Here is an 18,127-nt window from a genome sequence, read left to right as displayed (position 1 = left end):
ATTTATTGCAATGTAGCTTTTATCTGACCATGATTTTATCTGATCATGTTGAAAATTAGTGATTCCATTGGAATCACTGAAATATTATTTTCCCTATTTTTGTTTTGTTTTGTCAGATAATAATGATAAACAAAAACTAATAAATCAGTAGTTATAGAATCTATATATTCTTAATACTGTTGTATAAAATGATCTTGACTTTTTAAAAGAATCTTAAATAAAACATTTATTTTTTCTAATGTCTCTAAAGTACTATACACATAAACTATAAACAGAAATTTGTGCAATTCTGATTTCCTGTATGAAATGTTTATTTCACATTTTTGCATAAAAAATGAGGCAACACCTATGGATTTGAGACAGACGCAGACAAAAATATTGTCAATTTCTGTAGTTAATTTGAATGTATTTATTTAAACAACGTGGGAAAAAGGGAAAGTTCATAATTCTTTATCGAGACTCTCTATTTTTCCTATTCTACAAACTCCCCAATGCACTATTAATGGAACATAAGTCTTCTACTTCAGTAGATGTAAACATTTCAAATTTCTGATGCACACATGATGAAGGGGAAATAATGATTAGGACACACAGACAGGCACCCATGTAGTATCCTCAGCAACTCTTAAGTAAGCTGCACCTTTTCTTGGGGTTTTATGTGCTTGCCACATAATCCCCCAAAAAATGATTTAAGAATTTAATGGCAATGGAATTTGGATTTAATTTTATAACAGACACTTGCTACAGTTCAACAGATTCTGTAGTGTACTGTTATGTTCCATTATACTGCCATTTTTGTTTCAAAATGATGGCAAAATATTGCCTCCTTTAAGAGAGTACAAAAAGTCAAAGATGCACTGAAGCAAAATGCGCCATATGTACATGTTGCAAATATAACCCAAAAACATCCTCCCCAACAGCTTTCTTTGGGCCCTAGTAAGATGAATTAAGAAATTAGGATAGTGCCTTTTATAGTTGCAAAAATAGATGTGATTTCAGAAAATATTAATATGCTGCACTGATTTTAGACTGCATTCCAATCACATGTTAGTAAGACCCACGGGGAATATTACACCCAGTTTTGGATATAATAATGCAGAAAGGCATAGATTAATTAGAGAAAGAACAGTCAAATATAGGAAAATATTTTATTAGAAAATGTTGAAGGAATATTTAGACTTGAAAAGAGTTGGGAAATTTATTTATATTTATTGGCTGTTCCAGTAGACTCTGGGTCATATACAAACTAGAAAAAAATATTAAAACAGCTAAAATATTGATTCAGACAGACAGCACAGAGCCTTTAAAAAAATAATAAACATCAACCCCAGGCCTGTGACCAAAGCCAGATTTTCAAAATTGTCCAGAACCCTAGCAGAGAAGGCGCCATTTTTATTCTCTGGGGGAAGTGCTGTTCTAAAGGGTATGAGCTGCAACAGAAAAGGCATACTTCCTAGGTATCACAAAAGGACAGTGTTGAATGGGGGGAACCTGGAGTGCACCTAATCTGCTGGCCCACACTGAGCAAGTAGAAACAATTGGAGTCAAGCAAGTAGAAACAATTGCAGTCTCTCAGATATGTTCTTCAAATCTCTGGCTGCCATACAAAGGAAACCAGGACTTCTTCACTCAGTTGGATTATGTTATCATTTGAGTATTAAGGATAGATTCAAAGAATGCAGTAAATTAGATAAAAATTGAGTTTGTAAGACATTGCAGACCTGGGTATTCCACCCAGGTATTCAGGCTTCAGGATACACAAGCTCTGCTAGTTAATATTGTATTTTATTGGTTGGAATTACAGTTTTTGACCTCAGATATTATTATTTGGATCTGTAATCCGTGATTTTACCTTTGTATGTTGCCCAGAGTCACTATTGTGACATGAACACTAGGTAATAGTATAAATGAATGAATGAATGAATGAATAAAAAGCCCTAATAAGCAGGCATATACATAGAATGAAGGCTACTGCTAAGCACATTGATTTGTGCTTTAAATTGTAAGCCGCCCTGAGTCTTCGGAGAAGGGCGGGATATAAATGGGATTAATAAATAAATAAATAAATAAATAAATAAATAAATAAATAAATAAATGAGGTTTTTAATTAACATCTAACATGTTATGCATAACATCTCATGTGGACATTCTGTTTTGTTTCGTACATTGGTTTAAGGTTATTGTATTGTATATTGTATGAACCCCAACCTAGGTGCCAAAAAACCCCAAATCCTCCATTGGACAGCTAATATGTCTAATGTTAAAAATAATAAGATATCTGAATATCTAAATCCAGTGTTGAATATATTGAATACCTTTTAGAATTTTTACTTTTGTTACTAATAGTAACAAAAATAAAAACTCTAAAAAAGTAGCCAATATATCCAACATTGGATTTAGATATTCAGATGTCTTACTAAGATATTTTTAACATTAATGATTGAGGTAATGAGAAAATTATTACTTAAAAGCTGTTTTCATCTGTGTCCTAATGGCCGCCCCATTCATTCTGACTAAAGTTCACATGAGGTTTCATTATCGCTTCATTTTCCAAATCAGGGCTGTAAATTTTTGGATCCCAAATAAGAGGAAAATTAATCTTAATACTTGGATCATAGTCACACCACCCCCTTTATTTTCTAAAACATTAATATACAGTTAAATATATACATTTTCCAAAATGTTATTTGCATTTGTGGATTTTTTGAAAGAATTGTAATTGACAATTCCCACATTGGTTAAATTTGAACAACAGCCCAGGCTAAGATATGTGGGTCCTATTTTGTATGACCAGTGTACTGTAGAAACCCAGAAATCTGAATTAATTCAGTAAATTAAATTTCTATTCATCATAAACTAGCATAATATGTGAATACATATTTTTTTGAAAAAATAGGACGTTCATATGAAATCAATTCATTAACTGATGAAATAATATGAATCTATGAAGAAAAAATTAAATTGCTGTTGGTTCAGAGAAAAGATCTTAATTTAGGATTCTGTTTCTCACAGCAGCCACCTACATCTTTGCATGAAATCCATAAGCAAGACAAAACTGTAAATATCACTGGCTCTCAAGCAATTGGCATTTAAAGAAATACTATGTCTTGTCATCATAGCTACCAACCATTAAAAGGGGACTTAATCTCTTTTATTTCCCCTTTTAAAGTCACCCCTAAGTTTAAATGTGCTGCAGCCATTTTTATATCAGATTTCACCTTTAGTCTTCTCCCCCTCCATGGCAAATAAAATATTTCCTGCTCTCCCTTACTTGCCATCATTCATCTAATTCAGAGATGGGAAACTATGGCCTCTTTATGACTTGTGGACTTCAATTCCCAGAATTCCTGAGCCACAAGTCATGAAAGAGCCATAGTTCCCCATCCCTGATTTAAATGGAATTTTACAACAAAATCTAAAGCAATGGAATCATTTTGCATTATGACCCTAAAATGTTTCATCATTTTCTGTAAAGGTGCTCCTTTTTCAAGAAGCGTCATTCATTTAATCCACCAACTTCAAAATCATAGCAGAAACCAATGCAGCCAGATAGACAGGATATTTCTTCAGACTCCCTGACATACACCAAACTCATAACTTCCTTCCTGACAGAATGAAGAAAAAAAAACAGGTGAGATTGTAATTGCTAGTTTGAAGAACAAGTCTTCCTCTGAAGAAAACTATCCAAATTTGCTTCTCATTGTATAACATTTTCAGATTCATCAACATTATTTTGCTTCTGTGATGTTTTTATGTATATACAATCTTTGTCCCTAATCTTTTCTTACAGCACCATTTGCATTACTGAATATTATAAGGAAGAAAAATTTCTTTAAATCCTCTGCTTCTATACCACTTGTAATTTTATAAATTTGAAATGGCCATCTTGCCCAAGAATGTATAAAGATCTTAGCTATTTGATGGAAAATATGTAACGATCTATGTTGAAGAGATTGCTGAATTCTGGATAGAAGAATATAAGTCAATGATACATCATAGTCATCCTTTTGGGATTTTCAAAATAAAATTTAAAAGATCTTTTCCAAGAAAACTTAATATATTGTTTGAAAGGACAATCTGCCATTGCAAATCTGTCTTTGAATTAATGCAATCTTTAAATCACCTTCTAAAGTACTTACAAGACAACTAGGAACAAAACTAAGGTTTTGTTGCACTTTGTTTTATTAAATCTATATATCTAGTAGCCAGTACTTCTAATTTCCATACCCAGTAGTGTCACTGATAGTTGGTATTTATATGGGTTTTAAATTTGCTTGAAGCATTTCACTTATGGAAAATTTGTGTTCTTTCTGATTACAAAATTCAATTTCTGCTTTACTCTGTTTACTTTTAATAAATTTATTACCTTTAAGAAATTCTGCCTTACAATAGCAGTAAGCTTTCTTGATCCACTAGTAGTCCTAATATTATTTTACAAAATAATACTCTGTGGGCTTTGCACAGAACCTTTCTTTCAAGTGTTTTTTGTAACATTTCTAGCCTAATTATTAGATTAGGTGCACTAATTCCACAGTTCCCACTATTCCCTAAGTCACCATAGTTACAATAAGGGGTTAATAAATACATCCTTCTGAAGTTCTTTTCATTGATCATATGATCAAAAACAATAAATGCTGCTAAAGTGTTGCAATGCAACTGCTAAATATTTTTTCTACACTGTAAAAATACTAACAATATACAGATGTCCTGATTCACACTACTGCAAGTGGCGAAATATAACAGTTAATTTGGCTAGCACTTGAGAATTCTTTTCAATAGATTGTAAGGGAATGGTGTAAAATAAATAGGAAGCACTCTGTACTAAGAGTCACACTTTTTTCTTTACTTTCTTTTCTTTATTTTCTCATAAATCTAATTTAGCACTAATCTTGCATGAAGGCTAATGAAAATGTGATATTAACTCAATGAATGTGATTAACTATGCATTAACCCTTAACCTCCATTACTGACAAAATGCATCATCATAACATTTACCAAAAAGTTTGATTAAGCAAGGGTTAATAGTTACAAAAATTGCAAATTCATTAATACATTAAAAGGAGGAATTTGCTTTTGCAAATTTAAGCTGCTCCTTTCAACTTACATTTTCCTTAAACACATTCCATAATATCACATATTGTGATCACATACAAGTTAGCCTATATAAAGTTTTTGGTAAATGTTATGTTGATGCATTTTCCTTAGGAGTAATTCAGACTGAAAATAAATATTATAGAATAAAAGGTGCAAGTGTCATTGTTCCTCAATTCCTTCTCAATATCTCTATTTCTAAAGAAACATGGATATTGTTTCTCCCAAATTCTATAATACAAAGTTAAAAAAACAAGCAATTTTATTTATAAACTTTTTTGTGTTGATTGGAATTGAGAAGTCCATTCCGGTAGTACCAATAGCCAACTCAACATTCAATACATAATGTATCTTATAGCACCCTTCTATCAACTATAAATGCTGCTTCTATCACTAGAACAAACCTGGAAGGTCAGTTTGCATATGGATTTCTGAATTTCATTGTTATTTTAAATTCACATAGGCAAACCATTAAGTTTGAAAGACCAACAGGCACTGGTAGGAAACAGAGGTTTAATCTGTAGAATGCTGTCACATATGGTTAAATTGTCCTTTATTTTTTAAAAATCTAACAAATAAAAACAATGTAACAATGGTAACATAAAAACACCTAACCCAACATTAAAGCTTTTTAAAAAATTAAAGAAAGCTCTTAAGAGCAATTTAAGAAGCCAGTTTAGTTAGATATGTCTTAACAGCTTGTCCAAATAGTGATTGAGCTATTTGCAGGGAAGTTAAACCAATCACAGTAATTTACAATTTGTATCCTTTTTTGCTGTAGGAAAAAAATGTCCATTTTAAATGAGAAACCAAACTATCTGAAGACAGTTGAAAGCAAGTTTCTTTTTATGGCATGCACAACTGTGCTCTTACCAAGATAATGCAGAGGAGTTATAAAACATACCATGTTATATTACATGAGAGTGATGAAAGATAACACTGAAACTGGAATGTCTTCGATAAAACATTTCGGGATGCTCTCACTATGGTGCCCTGCATCCCTCCATACTAGTAGAATTCTAGTTTCAGATAGTATCTCCCTGTCTGATTCGATCTGGCAAGGTTAGCACACTCTGGTTCCAATTGATTAAGCAATACCATCTATCAGGACCATGCATCAGGACAACCTGCAGCCTTACAGCTAAAGAAGGTAATCTCTAAAATTACCCTCCCCAAAAAACCTCCACCAAAAAAGAGGGAGATGACTTTAGTGGTCCTGAATAAATTTTATTCCACCTGAAGTGTTTTAAGCAAAATTAAGTTTATACAGGAACACTGGTATTCTCTCCATTTTTGGTACATTGAAACATATAAAACAAGCAAGTGCTTCCAACAAAGAAAGGCAGCTTTGTGAGGAAAAACTTCAGTATGACTGTAATTCATATTACATAACTGGCATCCACATATTCTCCAATTTCCAAGTAAACAAATTATATAACAAGAGCCCTCAAAATGAATCATACTCTAAATGTTCACTAAAGCATCAAATATAAAACTTGAAATAATGTAATTTACATTTCCATTAACAAAGTAATACATTTTTGTATCTTCTTTTTGTGACTGCAAAGAAAGAGCATGATATCAGTTTAAATTTTTTTCTTAAGATTCATTTTCAAAATAGTAGTCATGATGAACATAGCAAATTGGTGAGGATGTTTCCAACTAGTCGCCTCAAACCTTCAGTCACAAAGATTTTGCTATTCACCTACATCTACTTTGCAATTTGTTCTGGGCAGAGGGGCATGCTTCCAAACAATACATAGAATTGGAATCACTTGTTTTTCTAAAGATAAACATGGGCCCATCTGAGAAATTTTGGGGCTTTATTGCGGCATAGATTGGATTTTCATATTGAGTCATGAATACTTAATTCTTTGGAAAAGAACTGGTTAAATAGGTAGTAAAGATAGTCCTCGACTTATGACCACAATCTGGACCAGAATTTCCATTGCTAAGCAATGTGGTTGTTCAATGCGTTGTACCCGATTTTACATCCTTTTGTGCCTCAGTTGTTAAGTGAATCAATGCAGTTGTTAAGTAAATCACAGGCCTGTTAAGTAAATTTGGCTTCCCCCATGATTTTGCCTAGGAAGGTTGCAAATGGTGATCATGTGACCTTGGAATGCTGCAACTGTTGTAAATATGAGAACAATTCAGAAATAAATCTCCGTTTGAGCATGTGCAAGAAATAGGAGGGGATAGTGATGTCTGTCCTATGGTGCCGTGCGCAGTAATTCAGTAGACAGTGAGGAGTGGAAGGAGAAGGTTTTGCAGTTGACTCATCCGCTAGATCAATGAAAAATGAACCCTGCCATAGAAAATCCCACCAAACGTGAATGCAGTAATATGATTTCTGTGTGCAAAAAATACTTTCGGCAGCTGCAATTCATCGTGAATTGTGTAATGTTTACAGACCAGAAGTGATGAGTGAAGGTGTTGTGTGTCAATGGTGTCACATGTTTAAAAATGGACGAACTGACATGCACGATGGGGCAAGAAGTAGCCGCCCATCTGTAATCAGCGATGAACGCGTGCAGGATATTGACAAAAATGTCTGTGAAATCGGTTCTTAATATCTAGAGCATTGGGGCATGCTGACTTCTGGTGTGGTGTTGGTTCAGGATAATGCTCACCCGCACACCACTAGACACACCCAAGAACAGTGCCTTGCATCGCACCACTTCGATGATGACAATGCACGATGCTGTCACAGGGTGGCTTCATTCCCAGGCAGAATATTTTTTTTTTGCAGAAGGAATTTGTAAGACGTTATGACAAGTGCCTCAATTTGAATGGCAATTATGTCAAAAAGTAATGTAAAGTTGTAGTTTTCTAATGTGTATAATAAAAGTTCTGTATCTGTGAGTGTCTGTCATTGATAACCAAACGGAGGTTTATTTCTGAATTGCCCTTCTTCACGCTGGCTGGTAAGCACCCAAAGTTTAATCATGGGGCCACAGGGATCATGCAATGAGTGTAAGCTTGAGGATCTGTCATGTGTTACTTTTTTCAATGCCACTGTAACTTCAAACAGTTGCTAAACAAATTGTTGTCAGTCTAGGACTAGGACTAGTGACTTTTCATTATTACATAATTATTACTTTGAGAATTTTTCATAAATTTAAATTGAATGTGGTCTCCCTAGTTCATAACAGTGGCAGTATTTTCAAGTTAAACAAGTTTTGAGGGCCCAACTTGGGTTTTGGTTACTTCAATGATATCTGAGATGCAGGAATCTCCAATAATACCACATTAGCAGTTGAAAGTCCTTAAAAATGTTAAAGTAGTACTGACGGATTTAAAATTAAAATTAATTCATCAAATGTTGCATTTCAAGTTTGCTGGAATCCATGAACAACATTTTGAAAGAATGGATATCAGTTTTCTTTTGTTGTAAATGTAATAAATTTGAGAGATTGCTGACGAGGATTAAACCAACATAAATCTTCTAATCTTTAAAATGCCATATGATACTTTGTCATTTTCATTTCATTTTCCACTAATCTATGTATTTAATAGTTGGCACAAAGCTGTATAATTTAATTACTAATATTGTACTAGTAAATAAACTGCATCCAATAAGATTACTTCTATAAATAACAAACAAATTTTAATGCATAATTCAAATTAGTTTATATAGGTTATAAAAGTAAGAGACAAAATATGTATGCTACCCAACTTAGATAATTAAAAAGTTTATCGGTTTATCGCAGCCTCAAAACACTCCTTTTCCACCTGGCTGACCTAGACTGACAGGGATTTTAATTATGTTTACAACTCTATTCTTTAATTTACTTTAATTTATTTCAAATTTTTATTTTTAATTTACTGTACAGAGACCTTTAAGTTCTGTTGTTGTTAGCTGCCCTGAGTCCCTCGGGAGATAGGGCGGGATATAAATCCCATTAATAAATAAATAAATAAATAAACTATCAGAAATATAAAACAATCTTTAAGGTCCAATTTTTTTTTCATATTTTGAAAAGTCAAGCATTGAAAAGCAATCTTTGCAAAGATATCCCAGTTTTCTTTATAAATACAGGTAGTCCTCAACTTACAATCATTCATTTAGTGACATTTCGAAGTTACAATGGCACTGAAAAAGTTACTTATGACCAGTTTTCTCACAATTCAGATGCTTGGCAACTGGTTCATATTTATAATGGTTGCAGTGTCCTGGGGTCATATGATCATTTTTGGTGACCTTCTGACAAGCAAAGTCAATGGGGAAACCAGGTTCACTTAACAATTGTGTTACCAACTTAACAACTGCAGTGATTTACTTAACAGCTGTGGCAAGAAAGTTCATAAAATGGGGCACAATTTACTTACAAAGTTTTGCTTAGCAATATAAATTTTGGGCTCAATTGGAGTTGTAAGCGGAGGACTACATGTATTAAATGTTAGAGTCTAAAAGTAATACTATACCCAATACCTAGAAATAAAAAGTTTTGTTTAAATTATTTCATACAAATCTTCAAATCAGCAACAAGGAGACTAGGAGGGTAACTGATGACATGTGCCTGACAACACATTGCTGTATTTTATGTACAGCAGCATTAGCATCATTGTATCATTGCATTTGCTTTATTCAGCATCACCACAGTTTGGTGTAGACCACAGGTCTGCAACCTGCAGCTCCGGAGCCGCATGCGGCTCTTTTCAGCCATCTCCTGCGGCTCCCAGTCCTCTGCCATGTGCAGTCCAAAAAAAAAAGTGGGGACTAAAAAAGTTCAATCAATTCAAATATGCATGCAGGGTAGGTGCATATCTTGCCTTGGCTCCACTCTTCAGTCAAACCCTGTTCTGCGCATGCGCGTATGTACGCGCATGTGTACACATTTTTTGCGGCTCCGAGTTTTTCCTTTTGTGAGGGAACCGGTTCCGAGTGGCTCTTTCACTGTTTCAGGTTACTGACCCCTGGTGTAGACGCTAATGGATGAAGCAGATATAAATCGCAATGCCAATTTACCATACAAAGTTTAATTGAACTGTGTATTATGACTGTTGCAGTATCCTCACAGTCATGTGATAAAAATTTGGGCATTTGGAAGCCCACCCGCACTTAGACTGCAGGGTTCTTTCAACTCCCTTCACTTGCCTGTCTCCCCCATCTATGCCCTTTGGGCCCCTGCACTCCATAACCTCTGCCACTCTGCTGCCACTTTCTCCTGCTGTTTACCAGGCAGCTCAGCCTGGCTTCTTGCTCCTTATGCCAGCTGTATAAGGCTGGCAGCTTATGTTGAAAAGGAGGCAGAAAAAGGAATTTCAAGTATGCAAAAACTATGCTGTGCATATAGTCCACAACTTGTGACCACAAACTGGAATTTCCATTGCTAAGCAATATGATCATAAAGCACATCACCCAACAATGGCAATGGCAATCCTGACACTCATTGCTTTCATTAAGTAAATTCCACCATTAGGCAAGCACTCACCCCAATACAAGCTACTCTGGGCTTGATTCCTCCTAACTCCAAGCCTCAGTTCTTCCAAGGGATTGTAAGTATTCCCCCAGTCTCTGCCCTTAAAACCACCCTACACCCTGTCTTGTTGGCCAGCAAGCAACCCCAGAACCACATGGCTCTTGGGCTGCGTGCCATACTGTAGCTCAGAGTCTTCTTGGCACGCCCAGACTGGCCCCTGCATTCATAACTGACTGTTGTCTTCTTTCTCCCACATGACTAGCCTGATCTTTTGCAAGGCTGCTGCTGGTCACTTGAGGCCATCATTTCCAGGTCTCATGAGGAAACTGCCATGCGTGTGACCAGAGGAAAAAAAGCCTTATACAGCTGGCATAAGGAGCAAGAAGCCAGGCTGAGCTGCCTGGTAAACAGCAGGAGAAAGTGGCAGCAGAGTGGCAGAGGTTATGGAGTGCAGGGGCCCAAAGGGCATAGATGGGGGAGACAGGCAAGTGAAGGGAGTTGAAAGAACCCTGCAGTCTAAGTGCGGGTGGGCTTCCAAGTGCCCAAATTTTTATCACATGACTGTGAGGATACTGCAACGGTCATACCTTCTGGGAGCAATCATAAGTCCCTTTGATCAGCTAATTATTCAGAGAGGGCAAGGAGGAAATCATTAAGATTTCTTATGTTATGAACCTGATGTAAAAGAATTCTGTTTCCATTAAGAGTCATGACTTTGGCTAAGCATTAATTCTTAGATAAAAGGTACATCAGGCAGTAATGGAGACAATAGTAGTAAGACAGCTTCAGGTCTCAAAGACCCCATCTATAGACGATTTGAAATGGACTTTGAACAGGAGTCCAATTCCTGCAGCTACAAAAGCAGCATGACTCTCACCACTATAGAGATAACCAGAAGTCATGAAGTCAAAATGTAGAGCTGCATTGAGAAGAACTTGGCTGGGGTTGGGATTCAAGGCTTATTAAGGCCAAGTATGCTCAGAGACTAGCAATTTCCTATATTTAAGATCACCTAAGTACAGCACAGCATTAGAAAATATTCCATTACAATACAACCTTGTATATTAGATATACAGTGCATTCAGAAACTGTTCAGGCTCCCCTCACTTTGGTCAATTTTGTTATGCTGCAGCCTGATTCTACAGTTGTTGAAATTCATTTTTCCCCTCATTATTCTACACTCAGTACCCCATAATGACAAAGTGAAAACAGAATTTTAGAAATGTCTATAAAATTATTAAAAAGAAAAAAACTGAAATATCACATTGGCATAAGTGTTCAGACCCCTCACTCAGTACTTTGTTGAAGCATTTTTGGCAGCAATTACAGCCTCGAGTTTTTTTGCGTATGATGCAACAAGCTTTGCACACCTGGATTAGGGGATTTTATGCCATTCTTCCTTGCAAATCCTCTCAAGCTTAGTCAGGTTGGATGGTGACCATCAGTGGACAGTCATTTTTAGATCCCTGCAGAGATGGTCAATAGGGTTCAAGTCAGAGTTCTGCCTGGGACACTTTAGGACGTTCAAAACGCTGTCCCTAAGACATTTCTGTGTTGTCTTAGCTGTGTGCTTTGGATCATTGTCATGTTGGAAAGTGAAACTTCGGTCCAATCTGAGGTCCTGAGCACTGTGGAAGAGGCTTTCATGGAGGCTATCCCTGTACTTTGCTCCATTCAGCTTTCCCTCAAACAGTCTCTCAGTTCCTGCTGCTGAAAAACACCCCCACAGCACGATGCTGCCACCACCATGCACCACTGAGCAACATAATAGGGCAGATCCAGTATCCCCACTTGACAGGTGGGCCTACTATTTGAATGACTAATTAACTAACTAGATGGCCAGGACAATGCAATACAAAATGGGCATACAACCTATTTAGGACAGTTATATCAAAAAGATGTCTGTGAAAAGTATAATTGGGACAACTGCATTTAAGAATAAATTTTTAAGGAAAGCTACATTCAAATATAAGTATTAGAGAAATGTGTCCAGGAAAATATTTTAAGAAAAATTATGTATCTCAACATATGTAGATTTTAATTAATTTTGTACATTTTGTACTTGTACTTTCCTGTTTTCCTCAGTGTCTTTATTTATTTTAGAATCAGGAAACATAAAAAAGAAAAAATTAAATGAAAAATAAATCTACAAACAACACAAATAAAAAAATATTTAGTGCCACATATTAAAGTGTTGTATCAATGTAAGCTTCAGAAAATTACAACAATTGACTTGATATTCATCTAGTAACAACAGCAAGTATAATGAATCGCTATATTAAAGCCTTCTATTAAGAGAAACACAAAGTTTGAATGCCAATTTGTAGAATTATAATCCCCAAATTGAATTAAATGTTTTCCAAATTGAATTAAATTTCGTAGCAGACTTGTTTTTCAAATATGATTTTAGTTTTCACATTGATAGCTTATTTTGCAATTATTCTGTAGATTCCCTGGATAATCTCTGAAGTTTTCTTGGCAAGAACTTCATGAGTGGTTTGCTATTGTTCATAGGACTGAGAAAGAGTGGTTTTATGACTCAGACAGGACTAGAACTCACAGTTTCCTGCTTTCTAGCCCTGTGCGTTATTCCTATACCAAACAGGCTTCCCATAACTCTTTTAGGATTCTTAAATAATTCTTCAAATTTAAAACCAATAAAAACACTTGAAAGTCCATTATTTTTTGTTGGCTCAAACATTTAAAGCAAAATTTGCATTATAAAATATCAGAAGTATCAATAATTAGTAAGACTACTTGAATTTCATGCATCTCAACTCTTGACATTTATTAGCTAAATTACCTGCTAATATGGGCAATGGCCTCTCATCTTATCACAACAGATCTGCAGCAGGGCATAATTTGTTAAAGCCAGTTCCATGCAGTGGTTAAGGTGCTGATCTGAAAACCTGGAAACTGTGAATTCTAAGCTGGGTGACTCTGGACCAGTCACTCTCTCTCAGCCCAAATAACCTTACAGGGTTGCTGTTATGAAAAAAGTAGGATGCAGAAGTATTAGCTGCATTCATCACCTTGAGTTGACCACATATTTTTAAAAAGATGGAATTAAAAACATAATAATAATAATGCATATGTGTGCTATCATTTAAACACAGAGAGTTAAAGGTATAACTGTTCAGACTGCCTACTCCTTCAAACAACAACTGGGACTGGAATTTCCATCGCTAAGCAATATGCTTGCAAAGTGTGACCTCATCACTTAGTAACAGCAATCCATGCAGTCATAGTTGCTGTTGTTAATTGAATCCCATGGCTGTTAGGCAAGGCAACTTCCTGCTGACTTCCTACAACCAAAATCACTAGGGAAACTGGCAGGAAGTTATAAATTCCAAGCCTGCAGGCAGATATATGGGGGCATGGGGGCATGGAGGAGAGTCACTGAGGGTGTGCAAGGGAGTAAAGAAAGGTCCAAGACTGACTTCCGGTTTGTGTGCACGGCGCTTTCAGATGTACAGGAAGAGCTCTCTCTCCCTGCCCTCTGATCCTTCTTCATTGGAGGACCCTGAAAAGGGTCAAAAGTCACTCTAGAGGGGAGACCACTGCAAGGAGGCCCTCCCTGTGATCTCAGAAGGGTGGAAGCCCTCTGCTTGAATCCGGAGCAGCTCCTTTGGCCCAAAGAAGAGATCAGCCATTAAGCCGTTCCGTGCTGAAAGCCAAAAGCACCATCTAGCACAACGAAGCAATCTGGAGGACCTGGGTGAGATCTTACCTTTCCTATCCCCCTATCTGCCTGCCTGTGGGATTTTTCTGAAAATTTCCTCCCCCTTTTTTTTGAAAAAACGGCATTTGTATACTTGGGGAATAACATTTTAAGCCTTAAAGCCTCAAAGAAAGAAAAAAACTGATTAAGCAAAGAAATTAAGCAAACTTATTTCTACTTATTACAAAGCTCCTATTTTTGGTGGGGATCTACTACCCTATTTTCTGTTTAAGATGTGAATTAAGGAAAAAAGAATGGACTAATTATACAAAAGCTTTATATTAATTTGGGGGGGAAGGACTTCACAACTTATTCTATATGCTGTTGATGACATCTCGTGGCTAAACTTGGAACAGCAAGTAAACCTTTTGCCTATTGTGAGAGCCGACTGAATAACAGAGCTGTCCTTGACACTATCTTCAAAGATAAGTGTGGGAACATCTGGCACTGAAAACAACTTTTAGGAACATTGGTGGTGGAAAATTATTGACTCCTATTAAAATAGCCTCCATGGAAGACTTAGCTATAAATACCAATAAAATGGATAACTATATCCCACCACAATTATAAACTGATATTGGACACAATCTTGGCAATAACTGAGCAAATTAAAGCCAAACTGCATAATAAACCTGACAACTCAAAGCCACCAAATCAAACTTTGACCTTAAATGATGAACTGACAACCCAAAAACAAATAGAAGTGGAAACTAACATTAAAATAGAAAACTTCAAAGAGCAACAAATGCAGCCTATAGAAAACCTTGAAGTCCAAACTCTAACTTCAACTACAAAACTTACAACTCAAAAAACAACAATACCCGAAGAGAGCAACATTAAGAGCGAAGATATTAAAGGCCTTCAAATACAGTACGTTGAGGATCCAGATAATCAAACAATAACAACATCAGCTACTACTTTCTACCTAAGCCAGATGGAAATGGAAGAAGAAAAAGACCAGACTGAATTAATGACAATTATATTACATCAAATATCAAAAACTGAGCTATTAAGGCAATATTTCAAGGACTATAAAGGGGACAACTGCTTTGCAAAACTGTCATTTGGATGGTCTCCTCGGATTCAAATAAGAGGTGGAGGAAGAAAGGGAGACACATTTAAGAATTTAAAGGCATTAAGATGGAAGCTTGATTGGCACAAAAGGAAGGCGAGAGTTAGATTTAAAATTAGAGTTGTTTCTTTTTTGGGATTTGTAAGGACTGAGCTCTTTTGATGGACTAAGGGGAATCTTTAAAAAAAATATAAACTGATTTTATATTTCGGTTTTAGATCTTTAAAGGAAAACAAAATTAAGCTTCTAGAAGATAATTCTGAACTATACTATAGAATTTAGATTTTTATAACAAAACATAGTATTTTAATAATTGTTGAACAGTTAAAACAAAAAATATTTTTCTGATCATTGGTGATTTGTTAAGATGAAAACTAAACTTTACTGGTAAAACATAAGAATGTTTTGTAATGAAAAATGTAAGTTTTGTAGACAAGAGAATTATTCTTTATTGAAATAGGGAATTGTGGGTTACCCAAAAATTAAACTTTCTTTTGTATATCATAGGCTACTCTACAGTATTTTATTGCAATTAGATAAAACTTAAAAACAGGATATTGATATGTATTAGTGAAAATATATTGAAAATTCTGTTAATTGACTAGGTCACAACTAGAAATGTATTCTTGATTATTTTGACTATGTGATAACTAAGGGAATTAGAGAGGGAATCCTTGTTGATGCAACCTGAACTATTTATAAACAACTTGCTATTTGTTACTTTGACTACCCAACCACTGTATTGCTTCACAAATACAGGTATATGTAAATATTAAAAAATTAATAAAGAAAGGTCCAAGAGTGTGTAAAAGGCACCACGTTAAATCACAGAGGTTTTACAAGAGCGCTGCATGAATCAGGGAAATAGACATCATGGCACAAATGCTGAGGGGTGTCAGGAGGTTACACAGGTGGGGAAGGCTTACCCCTATGACCTGTAATGTCCTTTCCGGCTTCCCAACTTTCTGGAGAAGCCGGTAGAGTAGGTTGCAAATGGCCATGATGTGATTCCTCGACACTTGACAACAGGTTTTAAGGGCAAACAGGTAGACAAGCACTCAGATTGTGATCACATGACCACAGGAGTACTCTGAAAGCTGGAACTCAAAGAACCCCTTATAACTTGTAACTTTGAACAATCACTGACCAAATAGTCAGAGGTCAAGAACTACCTGTATTTCACACCTACATAAATAACTTTGGAAGGGTAAATTTGACATTTACAACTTCTCTGGGCTGATTTTTTTCCCCAATCACTTTATTTAACTTCTACATTTTATCAGTGATACCATTGTGGGTAAAGACACTTTTGATTCAGCAGAAGATACATTTATATTTTAGAGATTTAGGTCAGATGTAGTCTATTTCAGGGGTCTTCAAACTTAGCCCTTTTATGACTGGCTGAGGAATTCTGGGAGTTGAAGTGCACAAGTCATAAAAGGGCCAAGTTTGAAGACCCCTGGTCTATTTGAATGAGTCCTTTTCCCAACACAATCCCAGCAACAATATGAAGGGCCATTATGGTTGGAATGAGATTGTATTCTATCTATGTTTGTTGTACTACAATCTGACAAATATTCAAAAGCATGATGTGATGAGCACGTGCCACAGAATTTCAGTCCCTTCTTCTCTTTTATTTTTCGTATCTTGTCCATAAATCTCAACTAATATAGGTCCTAATGCTAAAAGACCCAAAAGAAGGATTAAAAGTAAAAAGACACATTCTTTTTTACACAATAATTTTATTAAAGATTATATAGAAAAAATGTACAAACTATAAAAAATAAAATAAAAAATGAAAATGAAAAATAAAAAGGTGCAGAAGAAAAAGAAAGAAGTAACCTCCCCGTTCATCGCCAGCAACTATAATTAACGTTAACAACTCATCAGTCTCTTAAAATAAAACAAGCCATCTCTTCATTCCAAATATCCCCCATTATCCTCAAATAAATCATTAAAGTATCACTCCATCTTGATCAGCAGAAGTTCATTAAGGGTTATCAGAAACAACAACATAACTATTACACTCTATACCCACTTTAAATCCTTTCTTTGCATTTATTAAACACGTATACTTAAAATGCAACAAATCATCTCTTTATCTCTTAAAGATAATATCTTTAAAACATAATCATCCTGAGCTAGTCAACAAAAAAAACCCCATTAAATCTTAATGGAAATAACAGTCCATCAATTTTAACTTTGATCTAATAAACTAACTTTGTATTCTTTCCTTTTTCTTCTGACAATTTTTAATACCCCAGCTTCTCTTTGTTTCTTCTCTCAAAGTCATTGACAACTTTAGCAAGATCCTTTTGAATATCCACCATAAAGAAAATATCCAAGTCACTTGTCATATTCTCATTGTCTCTTCTCATAAAATCATGAACAATTTTTACAAGCCTTTGATAAAATCCATATAAAAAGGTTCTCCACATTACTCTTCTGATTTAGTATTTGTGTGTCTTTTTGTTAGAACATCAGCTGGTTTCATTTGTGTATCCAATATTTCCTCTTTCTGTTTTAAATTCACACGGAAATCAATTTCAGCTTATCTAATGAAGCTTGTTCCTCTTCTGTGACGCCATCCAATATATCTATGATAGCAGATGTCTTTAAAATTATTTTCTGAATTCAATAATTGTTCTTTTTCATTGGATCCACAGATGTATTTGTTTCCTTCTGGTGCCTTCTAGTCATCTTATTAAGTTATTTTTGTTCCCAAATGTAAACATGGGAAGTTTCTAACAGGGAAGATTTAATTAATTTTTAAGTCTTAATTCAAGTCTATCTGAGTCCTTAGTCCATTTTAAGATT

At 35.3% G+C, this 18,127-nt stretch overlaps 1 protein-coding gene across 1 annotated transcript in view; it reads right to left on the bottom strand.

Annotated features, from left to right (window-relative positions):
* RIMS2 (regulating synaptic membrane exocytosis 2) overlaps positions 1 to 18,127 on the bottom strand; it is a gene marked incomplete at both ends in the record, with an annotated part of 276,924 nt that overhangs the window by 154,806 nt on the left and 103,991 nt on the right.

Source organism: Vipera ursinii (assembly GCF_947247035.1).
Source record: "Vipera ursinii genome assembly, chromosome: 3".
NCBI classification, from domain to species: Eukaryota; Metazoa; Chordata; class Lepidosauria; order Squamata; family Viperidae; genus Vipera; species Vipera ursinii.
The sequence above is the reverse complement of the archived record's forward strand: the minus strand, read 5'-3'. Positions and strand labels throughout refer to the sequence as shown.